This window comes from Pseudophryne corroboree, unplaced genomic scaffold (assembly GCF_028390025.1).
Source record: "Pseudophryne corroboree isolate aPseCor3 unplaced genomic scaffold, aPseCor3.hap2 scaffold_142, whole genome shotgun sequence".
NCBI classification, from domain to species: Eukaryota; Metazoa; Chordata; class Amphibia; order Anura; family Myobatrachidae; genus Pseudophryne; species Pseudophryne corroboree.
Window position 1 is genome coordinate 762,853 of NW_026968046.1, and position 22,376 is coordinate 785,228.

A 22,376-nucleotide genomic window follows, 5' to 3' on the forward strand; every position below is an offset into this window, starting at 1 on the left:
GTAAAGGAGATTCAACTGAGGCAGCACAAGGGAACTCTCATCTGGGGACAACAACTGCAGGGAGAACACATATTTTCAGATGAACATGGGGTGGCAGAAGGCTGCCTAATACTGAAGCACCCCCAAACAACAAACCAAATGTAACAACTAGTGCAAGCATTCCTGGGGGATGGCCTGCAGCAGATGGATTTGAATATGGTGATGTCATCCAAGCAGTGGGTCAAAGGTGGCTTCAACCCTTGTCTGCATATGAAAAGAGAAAAGGAGCGTGCAGGGCATGGAGGCCTTTTGTGGTGCTTGGATGACCCCTAGTTGGCATTAAGCACCCCCACCCTCCTTCGGTGTGGGGCTCATGTTGGCCATTCCCCAGCCCCTGAAGCATTCAAGCTGATTTCTTGCAGCAGCTGGGCACTGTAACAGCTCCAGAGCTGCTCTGTAAAGCAAGTAAAAGGGTGTGGGACCTGCAGCACTACCCGTAGTTTGCATTGTGCATTGGGAGGCACAAAGTAAGCAGACGGGAGGAGAAGTCAGGATAGTGCACAAGGGTATAGAAGGGAGGGGCTCAAGAAAAAAGAAGTGGAACCAGACAGCAAACTAGGCTGGAGAGAGACCTGAGACAAAGAGATCTGAATTACATGAGAGCCGACCAGGGAAAACTCAAATTATGCAGTCAAGTTTCCCACATTTGGGGAAATCGCAGGGGCAGCACACCCAGAGTGCAATGGGTGAGCCTTGCCCTGGGAGAAGCAACTTCATGATCATAGTATCTCACCTGGCAGGTAAGTAGGAGTTGGGCTAGAGCTGGGGAGGGTCGCTGCTCGGGCACCCCCCTGTCAAGTGAAGGAGATCCAACTGAGGCAGCACAAGGGAACTCTCGAAAGAAGAACAAGGCTAGAGGAAGATCTGAGACAAAGAAATCTGAATTTTACCAGAGCTGACCAGAGGAAAGCACAAATACAGTCCCCCACTACCACAAATAATGCAGTCGAGTTTCCCACATTTGGGGAAATCACAGGGGTCAGCATACCCAGAATGCAATGAATGAACCTAACCCTGGGAGAACAATCTTCATGACCATGGTATCTCCTATGCAAAATAAGTATGATTTGGGATAGGGCTGGGGAGGGCCGTTGCTCAGGCACATCTCTGTCAAGTAAGTTGCATTTGATTTGTTGTTTGGGGGTGCTTCAGTATTAGGCAGCCTTCTGCCCTACCATGTTCATCTGAAAATATGTGTTCTCCCTGCAGTTGTTGTCCCCAGATGAGAGTTCCCTTGTGCTGCCTCAGTTGAATCTCCTTTTGGAGAAGACCTCAATAAGATTGTAGCTGATCTGGCTACTGCTAAAACAGCTTGCCTACCTAGTATGACTCCTACCACGCAGAAGGCTAAAAGTACTTTTCTTGGCCCTTTCATCCTCCAGGTAAAGCGTACCCAAGGTCAGGCATACCCAAAGCAAGCTCATGTTTCCAGACCTGCCAAGCCCAGACTGAAGCAATCCTGGGCTGCCCATCAGCCTGCTTCCAAAACGGACAAGCCTGCCGCATGACGGTGCAGGCCTCCCTCTGGGGGATCCCAGGGTGGGGGGCCCGACTTCTAGGTTTGGCAAAGAAAGGTATAATTCTAAGCTAGAGAATTCTGTTTGGAGCTCACCTTGTACTTTGTGAAGAAATAATCAGCATTGTGGCTGAGCAGATACATGTAGTGTGTGGCTGCAAACTGCATGGATCTGCTGCGTTGTAATGCTGATTCTTTTTTTTTGCAAAGTACCAATAGCTTCATATAATGTTCACAATTTTTATGCAGAATCAAATAGCTCAATAGGTAGGGTGTTTGATTAGAATTCAACAGGTTATAGGTTTGAATCCTGGGTATGGTAGTTTGAGATGTGTTATTTAATAAAGTATGTTGTTCTGACTGCCGGCATCCTATCACCTGGGATATCATACTAAATAAATGGAGTTGATCAAAATTTTTTTTTTTTTTTAACTAGGGACAATTTCCAGATACTTCCCTTTATAACTGAGATTGCCCCCTGGAACTTCACATCAGTTGACAACTATGCATGAGTGGGCAGTGCTTGCCCTGGATCTGTCCACCCATTTATGTGCCGCCATAAAATAAAGCATGACTAACAGTTATCCTGGGCGTACACTACACAATTATCTGTCAGGCTATCTATCCAGTCTGGATGGTTGGAATGAAAATCTGGTAATGTATAGGAGCAAATGTCAATTAACCATTTGCTCCCAAACACTAGAAAAGTGGTCAAAAATGGTCATTACACAAATTGGTTAAACCCAAAATTTAACCAATTTGTTTAGGGGACCATTTTTGTCCATTTTTTAGTGTTTGAGAGTAAATCGTTGATGGTCATTTGCTCACATAGATAACCGGATTTCTATTCCAACCAGCCAGTGTTGGAGAGATGGTCTGCCAGATTACATAATGCATACCAGAGCCATAACTAGACTTTTTGGTGCCCTGTGACAGAGAATTATATGCCCTCCCCCCCATTTTTGCAATATGGACAAAAGGCGCATGCCTTGTGGGGAAGGGGCATAACAAGATTGGTCTCAGAGAAAGCACATGAGATATGAAGATATATCTAGTATACTTGACACTCAATGGTTTGTGGTATTGCAGGGGTGCCCTCCTTAAATGCATATACAGTCACACATGGCATGTTTGTGTAAATGGCATATCAGCAGTCAGCACTAACTGGTGACATGCCATTTGTACAAGTAAGCCATGTGTGACTAATATATAAACATACTTTATTAAATAACACCTCAAACTATCATACCCAGGATTCAAACCTAAAACCTGTTAAATTCTAATCAAACACCCTACCCATTGAGCTACTTGATCCTGCATCTATTCTAACCTCCAAAAACAGATTCAGTTGCATTTTCCAGCGTGTTTTGTTTGCGCCTTTGCAAATGTCTTACATCGACAAACTTATTTAGTACTATTTTGCAAATAGGGTTACATTGTCGCAACATTGTGTTCCCTAATTGCTTGATTTTTTAAATGCAAAAATTGATAAAGACACCTGATAATTGCTCTGTGGAGTCTTCTTTTGTGTCTACTTCTTATCTACATTTAATTCCCTACCTATAATCAAGGCATTTTTAAATGCTGGGTGCTGCCAGGACGTGAGGCCTACCTAGTCTTTAGATCTGAATTTGAATGTACTTGTGAACTAACTTAATTTCCTACTTCTAAATTCATTCCTAAATTCACTACTTACATTAATCCTGTAGTTGGGCATTTTGAGCCTTCAATTGTGGGCATTGTTTTGTGTCCAGACCAGCAGCTGGTGGTGTGCATTTGCTGGAAAGGCATCGAAGACCTCCGATATGCTGCATCTCCTGATGTGTGTCTGCCTCAAGTGGCTGTCAGCAAATGCATGCTAGACACCCCATTCCAAGCTGATTGTGACATCACGGAACATGCATCATAGAACAGGCATGCTAGAACATGGGTCTTCAACCTGCGACCCTCCAGCTGCTGTGGAACTACATATCCCAGCATGCCCTGCCTCAGTTTTAGCATACCTTAAAAGCAAAACTGTGGCAGGGCATGCTGGGATGTGTAGTTTCACAGCAGCTGGAGGGCCACAGGATGAAGACCCATGTGCTAGAACCAAACCGCAGGTACATTGAATGCTAGCAAGCTGAATGTTTAAATCCTTTTTGTTCCGCAGCATTCCAATGCGGAAGATTCCATGGAACCAGAGATTATTCCATTGAGAAGGACATGCTGCCTGGATGACTGCACTGTGCAAATTAAATCACGGAGCCAGTTGGCTTGTGGGTGGCTCTGGTGACTGGGTGGTTGGGTGGGCGGTGTGTCGGAGGTGGAGCACATGCAAATGAATGTGTATCATCCAGCTAGTGAGAGAGAAAACTCATGTAGGAGTGTGCCTGCTTGTCAGTGAGTTATGCACCTTGCCAGACGTCAAATCTACATGGAGCAACTGGAGGGGACAAGAGCAGGTTTGGAAAATATAGACAGAAGAGCATATATGCTGGCGCATTCTCCATGATTGTGTCAGCTTATGTTTTGGTGCACTGCACTTTCCTCCACTAAGTTTTAGCCATTTTGTTTAAACGCAAGTGTAGTTGCTTCTCGCTCTTTTGGCTGTGATATTGTATTGTGGTTGAAGAGTCTGCTGGAGGGATTGTTTTCTTCATTGGCGAGAGACTGAAGATATTCCAGGATGGAAGGCTTGGGAACACTATCCGTTTTTCAGTTGTGGAAGAGTTGAAAGACCGGATTGGACTACATTCTATAGTAAAGGGTATCTTTGTATTTATTAATCCTCCCTTTATATGTGTCTGTCTTTCAATAAAGCTTTGGGCTTGTGATTCCGTCACCCTCTTACACTCCACACCCATAGCCTTATTAACTATTGTATTGTTTAAATGTATAGTGCAGTTCATGATTTATAGTGTAGGCTGACCTCTGCTGTAGTTCTTGAACTGTACTATACCGACAGCATTTGTATTGTGTTTTGGCTGTGCTGCAACACAGTACTTATGTGTGTAATGTTTATGTATGTTTTTTTGCTTCTTTATGTCAATAAAGACTGCTTTTTCAATCCAATATCTGAAAACAATCAATGTTTATCTTTGATGGCAATAGAAGTGGTATGATATTTGCTGCTTTTGAAAGGCAATATCTGATATGTCCCCTATCTGGGAACCATATATTAAATGGCTTTTCAGAAAAGGGAGATGGGAGAAGAGCTTTCAGTACTTGTAGGACCGATGCACATTTCCTATTCTAGCCTCCAAAAACAGATTCAGTTGCATTTTCCAGCGTGTTTTGGATGCGCCTTTGCAAATGTCTTACATCGATAAACTTATTTAGTACTATTTTGCAAATAGGGTTACATTGTTGCAACCTAATTGCTTGATTTTTTAAATGCAACAATTGATAAAAACACCTGATAACTGCTCTGCGGAGTCTTATTTTGTGTCTACTTCTTATCTACATTTAATTCCGTACCTCTAATCAAGGCATTTTTAAATGCTGGCGGCTGCCAAGACGTGAGGCCTACCTAGACTTTAGATCTGAATTTGAATGTACTTGTGAACTAACTTAATTTCCTACTTCTAAATTCATTCCTAAATTCACTACTTACATGAATCCTGTAGTTGGGCATTTTGGGACTTCGATTGTGGGCATTGTTTTGTGTCCAGACCAGCAGCAGGTGGTGTGCATTTGCTGGAAAGGCATCGAAGACCTCCGATATGCTGCATCTCCTGATGTGTGTCTCCCTCAAGTGGCTGTCAGCAAATGCCTGCTAGACACCCCATTCCAAGCTGATTGTGACATCACGGAACATGCATCATAGAACAGGCATGCTAAAACATGGGTCTTCAACCTGCGACCCTCCAGCTGCTGTGGAACTACACATCCCAGCATGCCCTGCCTCAGTTTTAGCATACCTTATAGCAAAACTGTGGCAGGGCATGCTGGGATGTGTAGTTTCACAGCAGCTGGAGGGCCACAGGATGAAGACCCATGTGCTAGAGCCAAGCCGCAGGTACATTGAATGCTAGCAAGCTGAATATTTAAATCCTTTTTGTTCCGCAGCATTCCAATGCGGAAGATTCCATGGAACCAGAGATCCTTCCATTGAGAAGGACATGCTGCCTGGATGACTACACTGTGCAAATTAAATCACGGAGCCAGTTGGTTTGTGGGTGGCTCTGGTGACTGGGTGGTTGGGTGGGTGGTGTGTCGGAGGTGGAGCACATGCAAATGATTGTGTATCATCCAGCTAGTGAGAGTGAAAACTCATGCAGGAGTGTGCCTGCTTGTCAGTGGGTTATGCACCTTGCCAGACGTTAAATCTACATAGAGCAGCTGGAGGGGACAAGAGCAGGTTTGCAAAATATAGATAGAAGAGCATATATGCTGGCGCATTCTCCATGATTGTGTCAGCTTATGTTTTGGTGCACTGCACTTTCCTCCACTAAGTTTTAGCCATTTTTGTTAAGCTCAAGTGTAGTTGCTTCTCGGCCTTTTGGCTGTGATCTTGTATTGTGGTTGAAGGGTCTGCTGGAGGGAGGGATTGCTTTCTTCATTGGCGAAAGACCAAAGATATTCCAGGATGGAAGGCTTGGGAACACTATCCGTTTTTCAATTGTGGAAGAGTTGAAAGACCGGATTGGACTACATTCTATAGTAAAGGATGTCTTTCTATTTATTAATCCTCCCCTTATATGTGTCAGTCTTTCAATAAAGCTTCGGGCTTGTGATCCCCTCACCCTCTTACACTCCACACCCATAGCCTTATTAACTGTTGTATTATTGTACAGTTTAAATGTATAGTGCAGTTCATGATTTATAGTGTAGGCTGGCCTGTGCTGTAGTTCTTGAACTGTACTATACCGTCAGCATTTCTATTGTGTTTTGGCATTGCCGCAACGCGGTACTTATGTGTGTAATGTTTATGTATGTTTTTTTGCTTCTTTATGTGCATCGGTCCTACAAGTACTGAAAGCTCTTATCCCATCTCCCTTTTCTGAAAAGCCATTTAATATATGGTTCCCAGATAGGGGACATATCAGATATTGCCTTTCAAAAGCATCAAATATCATACCACTTTTATTGCCATCAAAGATAAACATTGATTGTTTTCAGATATTGGCTTGAAAAAGCAGTTTTTATTGACATTAAAAAAACATACATAAACATTACACACATAAGTACAGTGTTGCAGCACAGCCAAAACACAATACAAATGCTGACGGTATAGTACAGTTCCAGAACTACAGCACAGGCCAGCCTACACTATAAATCATGAACTGCACTATACATTTAAACTATACAATAATACAACAGTTAATAAGGCTATGGGTGTGGAGTGTAAGAGGGTGAGGGATTCACAAAACCGAAGCTTTATTGTAACACAGACACATATAAGGGGAGGGTCAATAAATAGAAAGATATCCTTTACTATAGAATGTAGTCCAATCCGACCTCTGTGCTCTTCCACAACTGAAAAACAGATAGTGTTCCCAAGCCTTCCATCCTGGAATATCTTTGGTCTTTCGCCAATGAAGAAAACAATCCCTCCCTCCAGCAGACCCTTCAACCACGATACAAGATCACAGCCAAAAGGCCGAGAAGCAACTACACTTGAGCTTAACAAAAATGGCTAAAACTTAGTGGAGGAAAGTGCAGTGCACCAAAACATAAGCTGACACAATCATGGAGAATGCGCCAGCATATATGCTCTTCTATCTATATTTTGCAAACCTGCTCTTGTCCCCTCCAGCTGCTCTATGTAGATTTAACGTCTGGCAAGGTGCATAACCCACTGACAAGCAGGCACACTCCTGCATGAGTTTTCTCTCTCACTAGCTGGATGATACACAATCATTTGCATGCGCTCCACTTCCGACACACCACCCACCCAACCACCCAGTCACCAGAGCCACCCACAAGCCAACTGGCTCCGTGATTTAATTTGCACAGTGTAGTCATCCAGGCAGCATGTCCTTCTCAATGGAAGGATCTCTGGTTCCATGGAATCTTCCGCATTGGAATGCTGCGGAACAAAAAGGATTTAAATATTCAGCTTGCTAGCATTCAATGTACCTGCGGCTTGGCTCTAGCACATGGGTCTTCATCCTGTGGCCCTCCAGCTGCTGTGAAACTACACATCCCAGCATGCCCTGCCACAGTTTTGCTATTAAGGTATGCTAAAACTGAGGCAGGGCATGCTGGGATGTGTAGTTCCACAGCAGCTGGAGGGTCGCAGGTTGAAGACCCATGTTTTAGCATGCCTGTTCTATGATGCATGTTCCATGATGTCACAATCAGCTTGGAATGGGGTGTCTAGCAGGCATTTGCTGACAGCCACTTGAGGGAGACACACATCAGGAGATGCAGCATATCGGAGGTCTTCGATGCCTTTCCAGCAAATGCACACCACCTGCTGCTGGTCTGGACACAAAACAATGCCCACAATCGAAGTCCCAAAATGCCCAACTACAGGATTCATGTAAGTAGTGAATTTAGGAATGAATTTAGAAGTAGGAAATTAAGTTAGTTCACAAGTACATTCAAATTCAGATCTAAAGACTAAACACAAAACACAAAATAAGACTCCACAGAGCAATTATCAGGTGTCTTTATCAATTGTTGCATTTAAAAAATCAAGCAATTAGGGAACACAATGTTGCGACAATGTAACCCTATTTGCAAAATAGTACTAAATAAGTTTGTCGATGTAAGACATTTGCAAAGGCGCAAACAAAACACGCTGGAAAATGCAACTGAATCTGTTTTTGGAGGTTAGAAAAGATGCAGGATCAAGTAGCTCCATGGGTAGGGTGTTTGATTAGAATTCAACAGGTTATAGGTTTGAATCCAGGGTATGATAGTTTGAGGTGTTATTTAATAAAGTATGTTTATATATTAGTCACACATGGCTTACTTGTACAAATGGCATGTCACCAGTTAGTGCTGACTGCTGATATGCCTTTTGCACTAAAACAAATTAAAATGGTAAAAGTTATTGTACTTTAAGTAAAAATAAAAGCTAAAATATCAATCCCAGTTTTGGATTACTTTAATGAACAAAAAAAAATGCATATAGCAAAGGATAGTTTCAATCTGCCTACCTCTGGGTTATGGGCCCAGCATGCTTCCATTGCAGTACTCTGCTGCACATGTAAGTGCAAGAGATCCTGAAGCACTCACTCATCATGCGAAAGTACCAATGTGTTTCTTCATTGGTTGCTGGAAGAAACATCTTACAAAAACTCTCCAGATTATTGACTTTTTAAAGTTTTTCTAGGAAACGTTCTAGATGAATGCTTATTAATCTTTGTCAGTATGTACTTTTTGCAAAGTGTCTCTGTGGCGCAATCGGTTAGTGTGTTCAGCTATTAATCAAAAGGTTGGTGGTTCAATCCCACCCAGGGACGTAATTGACCTTGTAATCAGATTTTGGTGATATTTAAGTAGACAAGTCAAAATTGCAAACCCCCTCTTATGGTGTAGGGTACCTGGCCTTCTCTGATGTAATCAGAGTTAGATTTGATTAAGTGATTTTATAAAAAAAACAGCTAGGAAGCACAATTTAGCAGTGGGTTGCAGAGAAAAAGAAAAATGCTGGCAGAAAAATCCAATTGAGTGATTAAACAGCTCTTCATTTTCTGGGTTTATTTTTATGATAACAAATTTGTTCTCTGAAAAGTGTCCACAAAGCCAAGTATCTGATTAACATCTTTGTAGGGATGTTTTTTCACCTATTACTAAATTAAACTTGCTTCATTGGAAAGGCAGCAAGATGCATCCTCATTTCAATATCTACGGAAATAATACAGGTTGACACCAGGAAACATTAACGCCACTGCATCTTTGCTGTTTTCTCATGTGGAAGTCTGTTTAATGTGAAAACAAGGTGATATCTAATTAGCACACAGGTAAGGAATTAAGAAAATCTTTATTTAAGGGTGAAGATGTTTCTCACAAAATCGTTGCCCCAATGCATCATTGAAATTCAAGCTGGAAAGATGATTTTAATATATCACTTGTACATTTTGTATTGCTCTTCTGGTGACAATGTAGTTTGCTTTTGTCAATTACCATTTTAATAATCGGGTAAAGAAAATTAATTGGATTTTTGAAAGAAAACAATACTGTCAATATACTATTAAAACAAATTAAAATGGTAAAAGTTATTGTACTTTAAGTAAAAATAAAAGAGCAAAAATATCAATCCCAGTTTTGGATTACTTTAATTAACAAAAAAAAAAATGCATATAGCAGAGGATAGTTTCAATCTGCCTACCTCTGGGTTATGGACCCAGCATGCTTCCATTACAGTACTCTGCTGCACATGTAAGTGCAAGAGATCCTGAAGCACTCACTCATCATGGGAAAGTACCAATGTGTTTCTTCATTGGTTGATGGAAGAAACATCATACAAAAACTCTCCACATTATTGACTTTTTAAAATGTTTCTAGGAATCGTTCTAGATGAATGCTTATTAGCCTTTGTCAGTATGTACTTTTGCAAAGTGTTGCGGTGGCGCAATCAGTTAGTGTGTAAGGCTATTAACCAAAAGGTTGGTGGTTCAATCCCACCCAGGGACTTAATTGACCTTGTTATCAGATTTTGGTGATCTTTAAGTAGACAAGTCAAAATTTCAAACCCCCTGTTATGGTGTAGGATACCTGGCCTTCTCTGATGTAATCAGAGTTAGATTTGATTCAGTGATTTTATAAAAACAGCTAGGAAGCACAATTTAGCAGTGGGTTGCAGAGAAAAAGAAAAATGCTGGCAGAAAAATCCAATTGAGTGATTAAACAGCTCTTCATTTTCTGGCTTTATTTTTATGCTAACTAATTTGTTCTCTGAAAAGTGTCCACAAAGCCAAGTATCTGATTAACATATTTGTAGGGATGGTTTTTCACCTATTACTAAATTAAACTTGCTTCATTGGAAAGGCAGCAAGATGCATCCTCATTTCAATATCTACTGAAATAATACAGGTTGACACCAGGAAACATTAACGCCACTGCATCCTTGCTGCTTTCTCATGTGGAAGTCTGTTTAATGTGAAAACAAGGTGATATCTAATTAGCACACAGGTAAGGAATTAAGAAAATCTTTATTTAAGGGTGAAGATGTTTCTCACAAAATCGTTGCCCCAATGCATCATTGAAATTCAAGCTGGAAAGATGATTTTAATATATCACTTGTACATTTTGTATTGCTCTTCTGGTGACAATGTAGTTTGTTTTTGTCAATTACCATTTTAATAATAGGGTAAAGAAAATTAAGTGGATTTTTGAAAGAAAACAATACTGTCAATATACTATTAAAACAAATTAAAATGGTAAAAGTTATTGTACTTTAAGTAAAAATAAAAGCTAAAATATCAATCCCAGTTTTGGATTACTTTAATGAACAAAAAAAAATGCATATAGCAAAGGATAGTTTCAATCTGCCTACCTCTGGGTTATGGGCCCAGCATGCTTCCAGTGCAGTACTCTGCTGCACATGTAAGTGCAAGAGATCCTGAAGCACTCACTCATCATGCGAAAGTACCAATGTGTTTCTTCATTGGTTGCTGGAAGAAACATCTTACAAAAACTCTCCAGATTATTGACTTTTTAAAGTTTTTCTAGGAAACGTTCTAGATGAATGCTTATTAGTCTTTGTCAGTATGTACTTTTTGCAAAGTGTCTCTGTGGCGCAATCGGTTAGTGTGTTCAGCTATTAATCAAAAGGTTGGTGGTTCAATCCCACCCAGGGACGTAATTGACCTTGTGATCAGATTTTGGTGATATTTAAGTAGACAAGTCAAAATTGCAAACCCCCTCTTATGGTGTAGGGTACCTGGCCTTCTCTGATGTAATCAGAGTTATATTTGATTCAGTGATTTTATAAAAACAGCTAGGAAGCACAATTTAGCAGTGGGTTGCAGAGAAAAAGAAATATGCTGGCAGAAAAATCCAATTGAGTGATTAAACAGCTCTTCATTTTCTGGCTTTATTTTTATGATAACAAATTTGTTCTCTGAAAAGTGTCCACAAAGCCAAGTATCTGATTAACATCTTTGTAGGGATGGTTTTTCACCTATTACTAAATTAAACTTGCTTCATTGGAAAGGCAGCAAGATGCATCCTCATTTCAATATCTACTGAAATAATACAGGTTGACACCAGGAAACATTAACGCCACTGCATCTTTGCTGTTTTCTCATGTGGAAGTCTGTTTAATGTGAAAACAAGGTGATATCTAATTAGCACACAGGTAAGGAATTAAGAAAATCTTTATTTAAGGGTGAAGATGTTTCTCACAAAATCGTTGCCCCAATGCATCATTGAAATTCAAGCTGGAAAGATGATTTTAATATATCACTTGTACATTTTGTATTGCTCTTCTGGTGACAATGTAGTTTGTTTTTGTCAATTACCATTTTAATAATCGGGTAAAGAAAATTAATTGGATTTTTGAAAGAAAACAATACTGTCAATATACTATTAAAACAAATTAAAATGGTAAAAGTTATTGTACTTTAAGTAAAAATAAAAGAGCAAAAATATCAATCCCAGTTTTGGATTACTTTAATTAACAAAAAAAAATGCATATAGCAGAGGATAGTTTCAATCTGCCTACCTCTGGGTTATGGACCCAGCATGCTTCCATTACAGTACTCTGCTGCACATGTAAGTGCAAGAGATCCTGAAGCACTCACTCATCATGGGAAAGTACCAATGTGTTTCTTCATTGGTTGATGGAAGAAACATCTTACAAAAACTCTCCACATTATTGACTTTTTAAAATGTTTCTAGGAATCGTTCTAGATGAATGCTTATTAGCCTTTGTCAGAATATAGTTTTGCAAAGTGTCGCTGTGGCGCAATCAGTTAGTGTGTAAGGCTATTAACCAAAAGGTTGGTGGTTCAATCCCACCCAGGGACTTAATTGACCTTGTTATCAGTTTTTGGTGATCTTTAAGTAGACAAGTCAAAATTTCAAACCCCCTGTTATGGTGTAGGGTACCTGGCCTTCTCTGATGTAATCAGAGTTAGATTTGATTCAGTGATTTTATAAAAACAGCTAGGAAGCACAATTTAGCAGTGGGTTGCAGAGAAAAAGAAATATGCTGGCAGAAAAATCCAATTGAGTGATTAAACAGCTCTTCATTTTCTGGCTTTATTTTTATGCTAACTAATTTGTTCTCTGAAAAGTGTCCACAAAGCCAAGTATCTGATTAACATATTTGTAGTGATGGTTTTTCACCTATTACTAAATTAAACTTGCTTCATTGGAAAGGCAGCAAGATGCATCCTCATTTCAATATCTACTGAAATAATACAGGTTGACACCAGGAAACATTAACGCCACTGCATCCTTGCTGCTTTCTCATGTGGAAGTCTGTTTAATGTGAAAACAAGGTGATATCTAATTAGCACACAGGTAAGGAATTAAGAAAATCTTTATTTAAGGGTGAAGATGTTTCTCACAAAATCGTTGCCCCAATGCATCATTGAAATTCAAGCTGGAAAGATGATTTTAATATATCACTTGTACATTTTGTATTGCTCTTCTGGTGACAATGTAGTTTGTTTTTGTCAATTACCATTTTAATAATCGGGTAAAGAAAATTAATTGGATTTTTGAAAGAAAACAATACTGTCAATATACTATTAAAACAAATTAAAATGGTAAAAGTTATTGTACTTTAAGTAAAAATAAAAGCTAAAATATCAATCCCAGTTTTGGATTACTTTAATGAACAAAAAAAAAAATGCATATAGCAAAGGATAGTTTCAATCTGCCTACCTCTGGGTTATGGGCCCAGCATGCTTCCAGTGCAGTACTCTGCTGCACATGTAAGTGCAAGAGATCCTGAAGCACTCACTCATCATGCGAAAGTACCAATGTGTTTCTTCATTGGTTGCTGGAAGAAACATCTTACAAAAACTCTCCAGATTATTGACTTTTTAAAGTTTTTCTAGGAAACGTTCTAGATGAATGCTTATTAGTCTTTGTCAGTATGGACTTTTTGCAAAGTGTCTCTGTGGCGCAATCGGTTAGTGTGTTCAGCTATTAATCAAAAGGTTGGTGGTTCAATCCCACCCAGGGACGTAATTGACCTTGTGATCAGATTTTGGTGATATTTAAGTAGACAAGTCAAAATTTCGAAAACCCCTGTTATGGTGTAGGGTACCTGGCCTTCTCTGATGTAATCAGAGTTAGATTTGATTCAGTGATTTTATAAAAACAGCTAGGAAGCACAATTTAGCAGTGGGTTGCAGAGAAAAAGAAATATGCTGGCAAAAAAATCCAATTGACTGATTAAACAGCTCTTCATTTTCTGGCTTTATTTTTATGCTAACAAATTTGTTCTCTGAAAAGTGTCCACAAAGCCAAGTATCTGATTAACATCTTTGTAGGGATGGTTTTTCACCTATTACTAAATTAAACTTGCTTCATTGGAAAGGCAGCAAGATGCATCCTCATTTCAATATCTACTGAAATAATACAGGTTGACACCAGGAAACATTAACGCCACTGCATCCTTGCTGCTTTCTCATGTGGAAGTCTGTTTAATGTGAAAACAAGGTGATATCTAATTAGCACACAGGTAAGGAATTAAGAAAATCTTTATTTAAGGGTGAAGATGTTTCTCACAAAATCGTTGCCCCAATGCATCATTGAAATTCAAGCTGGAAAGATGATTTTAATATATCACTTGTACATTTTGTATTGCTCTTCTGGTGACAATGTAGTTTGCTTTTGTCAATTACCATTTTAATAATCGGGTAAAGAAAATTAATTGGATTTTTGAAAGAAAACAATACTGTCAATATACTATTAAAACAAATTAAAATGGTAAAAGTTATTGTACTTTAAGTAAAAATAAAAGAGCAAAAATATCAATCCCAGTTTTGGATTACTTTAATTAACAAAAAAAAAATGCATATAGCAGAGGATAGTTTCAATCTGCCTACCTCTGGGTTATGGACCCAGCATGCTTCCATTACAGTACTCTGCTGCACATGTAAGTGCAAGAGATCCTGAAGCACTCACTCATCATGGGAAAGTACCAATGTGTTTCTTCATTGGTTGATGGAAGAAACATCTTACAAAAACTCTCCACATTATTGACTTTTTAAAATGTTTCTAGGAATCGTTCTAGATGAATGCTTATTAGCCTTTGTCAGTATATAGTTTTGCAAAGTGTCGCTGTGGCGCAATCAGTTAGTGTGTAAGGCTATTAACCAAAAGGTTGGTGGTTCAATCCCACCCAGGGACTTAATTGACCTTGTTATCAGATTTTGGTGATCTTTAAGTAGACAAGTCAAAATTTCAAACCCCCTGTTATGGTGTAGGGTACCTGGCCTTCTCTGATGTAATCAGAGTTAGATTTGATTCAGTGATTTTATAAAAACAGCTAGGAAGCACAATTTAGCAGTGGGTTGCAGAGAAAAAGAAATATGCTGGCAGAAAAATCCAATTGAGTGATTAAACAGCTCTTCATTTTCTGGCTTTATTTTTATGCTAACTAATTTGTTCTCTGAAAAGTGTCCACAAAGCCAAGTATCTGATTAACATATTTGTAGTGATGGTTTTTCACCTATTACTAAATTAAACTTGCTTCATTGGAAAGGCAGCAAGATGCATCCTCATTTCAATATCTACTGAAATAATACAGGTTGACACCAGGAAACATTAACGCCACTGCATCCTTGCTGCTTTCTCATGTGGAAGTCTGTTTAATGTGAAAACAAGGTGATATCTAATTAGCACACAGGTAAGGAATTAAGAAAATCTTTATTTAAGGGTGAAGATGTTTCTCACAAAATCGTTGCCCCAATGCATCATTGAAATTCAAGCTGGAAAGATGATTTTAATATATCACTTGTACATTTTGTATTGCTCTTCTGGTGACAATGTAGTTTGTTTTTGTCAATTACCATTTTAATAATCGGGTAAAGAAAATTAATTGGATTTTTGAAAGAAAACAATACTGTCAATATACTATTAAAACAAATTAAAATGGTAAAAGTTATTGTACTTTAAGTAAAAATAAAAGCTAAAATATCAATCCCAGTTTTGGATTACTTTAATGAGCAAAAAAAAATGCATATAGCAAAGGATAGTTTCAATCTGCCTACCTCTGGGTTATGGGCCCAGCATGCTTCCAGTGCAGTACTCTGCTGCACATGTTAGTGCAAGAGATCCTGAAGCACTCACTCATCATGCGAAAGTACCAATGTGTTTCTTCATTGGTTGCTGGAAGAAACATCTTACAAAAACTCTCCAGATTATTGACTTTTTAAAGTTTTTCTAGGAAACGATCTAGATGAATGCTTATTAGTCTTTGTCAGTATGTACTTTTTGCAAAGTGTCTCTGTGGCGCAATCGGTTAGTGTGTTCAGCTATTAATCAAAAGGTTGGTGGTTCAATCCCACCCAGGGACGTAATTGACCTTGTGATCAGATTTTGGTGATATTTAAGTAGACAAGTCAAAATTTCGAAAACCCCTGTTATGGTGTAGGGTACCTGGCCTTCTCTGATGTAATCAGAGTTAGATTTGATTCAGTGATTTTATAAAAACAGCTAGGAAGCACAATTTAGCAGTGGGTTGCAGAGAAAAAGAAATATGCTGGCAAAAAAATCCAATTGACTGATTAAACAGCTCTTCATTTTCTGGCTTTATTTTTATGCTAACAAATTTGTTCTCTGAAAAGTGTCCACAAAGCCAAGTATCTGATTAACATATTTGTAGGGATGGTTTTTCACCTATTACTAAATTAAACTTGCTTCATTGGAAAGGCAGCAAGATGCATCCTCATTTCAATATCTACTGAAATAATACAGGTTGACACCAGGAAACATTAACGCCACTGCATCCTTGCTGCTTTCTCATGTGGAAGTCTGTTTAATGTGAAAACAAGGTGATATCTAATTAGCACACAGGTAAGGAATTAAGAAAATCTTTATTTAAGGGTGAAGATGTTTCTCACAAAATCGTTGCCCCAATGCATCATTGAAATTCAAGCTGGAAAGATGATTTTAATATATCACTTGTACATTTTGTATTGCTCTTCTGGTGACAATGTAGTTTGTTTTTGTCAATTACCATTTTAATACTCGGGTAAAGAAAATTAATTGGATTTTTGAAAGAAAACAATACTGTCAATATACTATTAAAACAAATTAAAATGGTAAAAGTTATTGTACTTTAAGTAAAAATAAAAGCTAAAATATCAATCCCAGTTTTGGATTACTTTAATGAACAAAAAAAAAATGCATATAGCAAAGGATAGTTTCAATCTGCCTACCTCTGGGTTATGGGCCCAGCATGCTTCCAGTGCAGTACTCTGCTGCACATGTAAGTGCAAGAGATCCTGAAGCACTCACTCATCATGCGAAAGTACCAATGTGTTTCTTCATTGGTTGCTGGAAGAAACATCTTACAAAAACTCTCCAGATTATTGACTTTTTAAAGTTTTTCTAGGAAACGTTCTAGATGAATGTTTATTAGTCTTTGTCAGTATGTACTTTTTGCAAAGTGTCTCTGTGGCGCAATCGGTTAGTGTGTTCAGCTATTAATCAAAAGGTTGGTGGTTCAATCCCACCCAGGGACGTAATTGACCTTGTGATCAGATTTTGGTGATATTTAAGTAGACAAGTCAAAATTTCGAAAACCCCTGTTATGGTGTAGGGTACCTGGCCTTCTCTGATGTAATCAGAGTTAGATTTGATTCAGTGATTTTATAAAAACAGCTAGGAAGCACAATTTAGCAGTGGGTTGCAGAGAAAAAGAAATATGCTGGCAAAAAAATCCAATTGACTGATTAAACAGCTCTTCATTTTCTGGCTTTATTTTTATGCTAACAAATTTGTTCTCTGAAAAGTGTCCACAAAGCCAAGTATCTGATTAACATCTTTGTAGGGATGGTTTTTCACCTATTACTAAATTAAACTTGCTTCATTGGAAAGGCAGCAAGATGCATCCTCATTTCAATATCTACTGAAATAATACAGGTTGACACCAGGAAACATTAACGCCACTGCATCCTTGCTGCTTTCTCATGTGGAAGTCTGTTTAATGTGAAAACAAGGTGATATCTAATTAGCACACAGGTAAGGAATTAAGAAAATCTTTATTTAAGGGTGAAGATGTTTCTCACAAAATCGTTGCCCCAATGCATCATTGAAATTCAAGCTGGAAAGATGATTTTAATATATCACTTGTACATTTTGTATTGCTCTTCTGGTGACAATGTAGTTTGCTTTTGTCAATTACCATTTTAATAATCGGGTAAAGAAAATTAATTGGATTTTTGAAAGAAAACAATACTGTCAATATACTATTAAAACAAATTAAAATGGTAAAAGTTATTGTACTTTAAGTAAAAATAAAAGAGCAAAAATATCAATCCCAGTTTTGGATTACTTTAATTAACAAAAAAAAATGCATATAGCAGAGGATAGTTTCAATCTGCCTACCTCTGGGTTATGGACCCAGCATGCTTCCATTACAGTACTCTGCTGCACATGTAAGTGCAAGAGATCCTGAAGCACTCACTCATCATGGGAAAGTACCAATGTGTTTCTTCATTGGTTGATGGAAGAAACATCATACAAAAACTCTCCACATTATTGACTTTTTAAAATGTTTCTAGGAATCGTTCTAGATGAATGCTTATTAGCCTTTGTCAGTATGTACTTTTGCAAAGTGTCGCGGTGGCGCAATCAGTTAGTGTGTAAGGCTATTAACCAAAAGGTTGGTGGTTCAATCCCACCCAGGGACTTAATTGACCTTGTTATCAGATTTTGGTGATCTTTAAGTAGACAAGTCAAAATTTCAAACCCCCTGTTATGGTGTAGGGTACCTGGCCTTCTCTGATGTAATCAGAGTTAGATTTGATTCAGTGATTTTATAAAAACAGCTAGGAAGCACAATTTAGCAGTGGGTTGCAGAGAAAAAGAAAAATGCTGGCAGAAAAATCCAATTGAGTGATTAAACAGCTCTTCATTTTCTGGCTTTATTTTTATGCTAACTAATTTGTTCTCTGAAAAGTGTCCACAAAGCCAAGTATCTGATTAACATATTTGTAGGGATGGTTTTTCACCTATTACTAAATTAAACTTGCTTCATTGGAAAGGCAGCAAGATGCATCCTCATTTCAATATCTACTGAAATAATACAGGTTGACACCAGGAAACATTAACGCCACTGCATCCTTGCTGCTTTCTCATGTGGAAGTCTGTTTAATGTGAAAACAAGGTGATATCTAATTAGCACACAGGTAAGGAATTAAGAAAATCTTTATTTAAGGGTGAAGATGTTTCTCACAAAATCGTTGCCCCAATGCATCATTGAAATTCAAGCTGGAAAGATGATTTTAATATATCACTTGTACATTTTGTATTGCTCTTCTGGTGACAATGTAGTTTGTTTTTGTCAATTACCATTTTAATAATAGGGTAAAGAAAATTAAGTGGATTTTTGAAAGAAAACAATACTGTCAATATACTATTAAAACAAATTAAAATGGTAAAAGTTATTGTACTTTAAGTAAAAATAAAAGCTAAAATATCAATCCCAGTTTTGGATTACTTTAATGAACAAAAAAAAATGCATATAGCAAAGGATAGTTTCAATCTGCCTACCTCTGGGTTATGGACCCAGCATGCTTCCATTGCAGTACTCTGCTGCACATGTAAGTGCAAGAGATCCTGAAGCACTCACTCATCATGCGAAAGTACCAATGTGTTTCTTCATTGGTTGCTGGAAGAAACATCTTACAAACACTCTCCAGATTATTGACTTTTTAAAGTTTTTCTAGGAAACGTTCTAGATGAATGCTTATTAGTCTTTGTCAGTATATAGTTTTTGCAAAGTGTCTCTGTGGCGCAATCGGTTAGTGTGTTCAGCTATTAATCAAAAGGTTGGTGGTTCAATCCCACCCAGGGACGTAATTGACCTTGTGATCAGATTTTGGTGATATTTAAGTAGACAAGTCAAAATTGCAAACCCCCTCTTATGGTGTAGGGTACCTGGCCTTCTCTGATGTAATCAGAGTTAGATTTGATTCAGTGATTTTATAAAAACAGCTAGGAAGCACAATTTAGCAGTGGGTTGCAGAGAAAAAGAAATATGCTGGCAGAAAAATCCAATTGAATGATTAAACAGCTCTTCATTTTCTGGCTTTATTTTTATGCTAACTAATTTGTTCTCTGAAAAGTGTCCACAAAGCCAAGTATCTGATTAACATATTTGTAGTGATGGTTTTTCACCTATTACTAAATTAAACTTGCTTCATTGGAAAGGCAGCAAGATGCATCCTCATTTCAATATCTACTGAAATAATACAGGTTGACACCAGGAAACATTAACGCCACTGCATCCTTGCTGCTTTCTCATGTGGAAGTCTGTTTAATGTGAAAACAAGGTGATATCTAATTAGCACACAGGTAAGGAATTAAGAAAATCTTTATTTAAGGGTGAAGATGTTTCTCACAAAATCGTTGCCCCAATGCATCATTGAAATTCAAGCTGGAAAGATGATTTTAATATATCACTTGTACATTTTGTATTGCTCTTCTGGTGACAATGTAGTTTGTTTTTGTCAATTACCATTTTAATAATCGGGTAAAGAAAATTAATTGGATTTTTGAAAGAAAACAATACTGTCAATATACTATTAGAAAAAATTAAAATGGTAAAAGTTATTGTACTTTAAGTAAAAATAAAAGCTAAAATATCAATCCCAGTTTTGGATTACTTTAATGAACAAAAAAAAATGCATATAGCAAAGGATAGTTTCAATCTGCCTACCTCTGGGTTATGGGCCCAGCATGCTTCCAGTGCAGTACTCTGCTGCACATGTAAGTGCAAGAGATCCTGAAGCACTCACTCATCATGCGAAAGTACCAATGTGTTTCTTCATTGGTTGCTGGAAGAAACATCTTACAAAAACTCTCCAGATTATTGACTTTTTAAAGTTTTTCTAGGAAACGTTCTAGATGAATGCTTATTAGTCTTTGTCAGTATGTACTTTTTGCAAAGTGTCTCTGTGGCGCAATCGGTTAGTGTGTTCAGCTATTAATCAAAAGGTTGGTGGTTCAATCCCACCCAGGGACGTAATTGACCTTGTGATCAGATTTTGGTGATATTTAAGTAGACAAGTCAAAATTTCGAAAACCCCTGTTATGGTGTAGGGTACCTGGCCTTCTCTGATGTAATCAGAGTTAGATTTGATTCAGTGATTTTATAAAAACAGCTAGGAAGCACAATTTAGCAGTGGGTTGCAGAGAAAAAGAAATATGCTGGCAAAAAAATCCAATTGACTGATTAAACAGCTCTTCATTTTCTGGCTTTATTTTTATGCTAACAAATTTGTTCTCTGAAAAGTGTCCACAAAGCCAAGTATCTGATTAACATCTTTGTAGGGATGGTTTTTCACCTATTACTAAATTAAACTTGCTTCATTGGAAAGGCAGCAAGATGCATCCTCATTTCAATATCTACTGAAATAATACAGGTTGACACCAGGAAACATTAACGCCACTGCATCCTTGCTGCTTTCTCATGTGGAAGTCTGTTTAATGTGAAAACAAGGTGATATCTAATTAGCACACAGGTAAGGAATTAAGAAAATCTTTATTTAAGGGTGAAGATGTTTCTCACAAAATCGTTGCCCCAATGCATCATTGAAATTCAAGCTGGAAAGATGATTTTAATATATCACTTGTACATTTTGTATTGCTCTTCTGGTGACAATGTAGTTTGTTTTTGTCAATTACCATTTTAATACTCGGGTAAAGAAAATTAATTGGATTTTTGAAAGAAAACAATACTGTCAATATACTATTAAAACAAATTAAAATGGTAAAAGTTATTGTACTTTAAGTAAAAATAAAAGCTAAAATATCAATCCCAGTTTTGGATTACTTTAATGAACAAAAAAAAAATGCATATAGCAAAGGATAGTTTCAATCTGCCTACCTCTGGGTTATGGGCCCAGCATGCTTCCAGTGCAGTACTCTGCTGCACATGTAAGTGCAAGAGATCCTGAAGCACTCACTCATCATGCGAAAGTACCAATGTGTTTCTTCATTGGTTGCTGGAAGAAACATCTTACAAAAACTCTCCAGATTATTGACTTTTTAAAGTTTTTCTAGGAAACGTTCTAGATGAATGCTTATTAGTCTTTGTCAGTATGTACTTTTTGCAAAGTGTCTCTGTGGCGCAATCGGTTAGTGTGTTCAGCTATTAATCAAAAGGTTGGTGGTTCAATCCCACCCAGGGACGTAATTGACCTTGTGATCAGATTTTGGTGATATTTAAGTAGACAAGTCAAAATTTCGAAAACCCCTGTTATGGTGTAGGGTACCTGGCCTTCTCTGATGTAATCAGAGTTAGATTTGATTCAGTGATTTTATAAAAACAGCTAGGAAGCACAATTTAGCAGTGGGTTGCAGAGAAAAAGAAATATGCTGGCAAAAAAATCCAATTGACTGATTAAACAGCTCTTCATTTTCTGGCTTTATTTTTATGCTAACAAATTTGTTCTCTGAAAAGTGTCCACAAAGCCAAGTATCTGATTAACATCTTTGTAGGGATGGTTTTTCACCTATTACTAAATTAAACTTGCTTCATTGGAAAGGCAGCAAGATGCATCCTCATTTCAATATCTACTGAAATAATACAGGTTGACACCAGGAAACATTAACGCCACTGCATCCTTGCTGCTTTCTCATGTGGAAGTCTGTTTAATGTGAAAACAAGGTGATATCTAATTAGCACACAGGTAAGGAATTAAGAAAATCTTTATTTAAGGGTGAAGATGTTTCTCACAAAATCGTTGCC

At 37.9% G+C, this 22,376-nt stretch overlaps 2 non-coding genes across 2 annotated transcripts; both read right to left on the reverse strand.

Annotated features, from left to right (window-relative positions):
* Positions 1-624: 624 nt before the first annotated feature.
* LOC134996497 (U1 spliceosomal RNA) lies at positions 625-787 on the reverse strand. Its single transcript, XR_010199187.1, has one exon. It is a non-coding gene; the product is annotated as a U1 spliceosomal RNA (small nuclear RNA).
* A 152-nt stretch (positions 788-939) lies between these two features.
* Positions 940-1,103, reverse strand: LOC134996127 (U1 spliceosomal RNA). The gene has a single exon (XR_010198834.1). It is a non-coding gene; the product is annotated as a U1 spliceosomal RNA (small nuclear RNA).
* Positions 1,104-22,376: the final 21,273 nt, after the last annotated feature.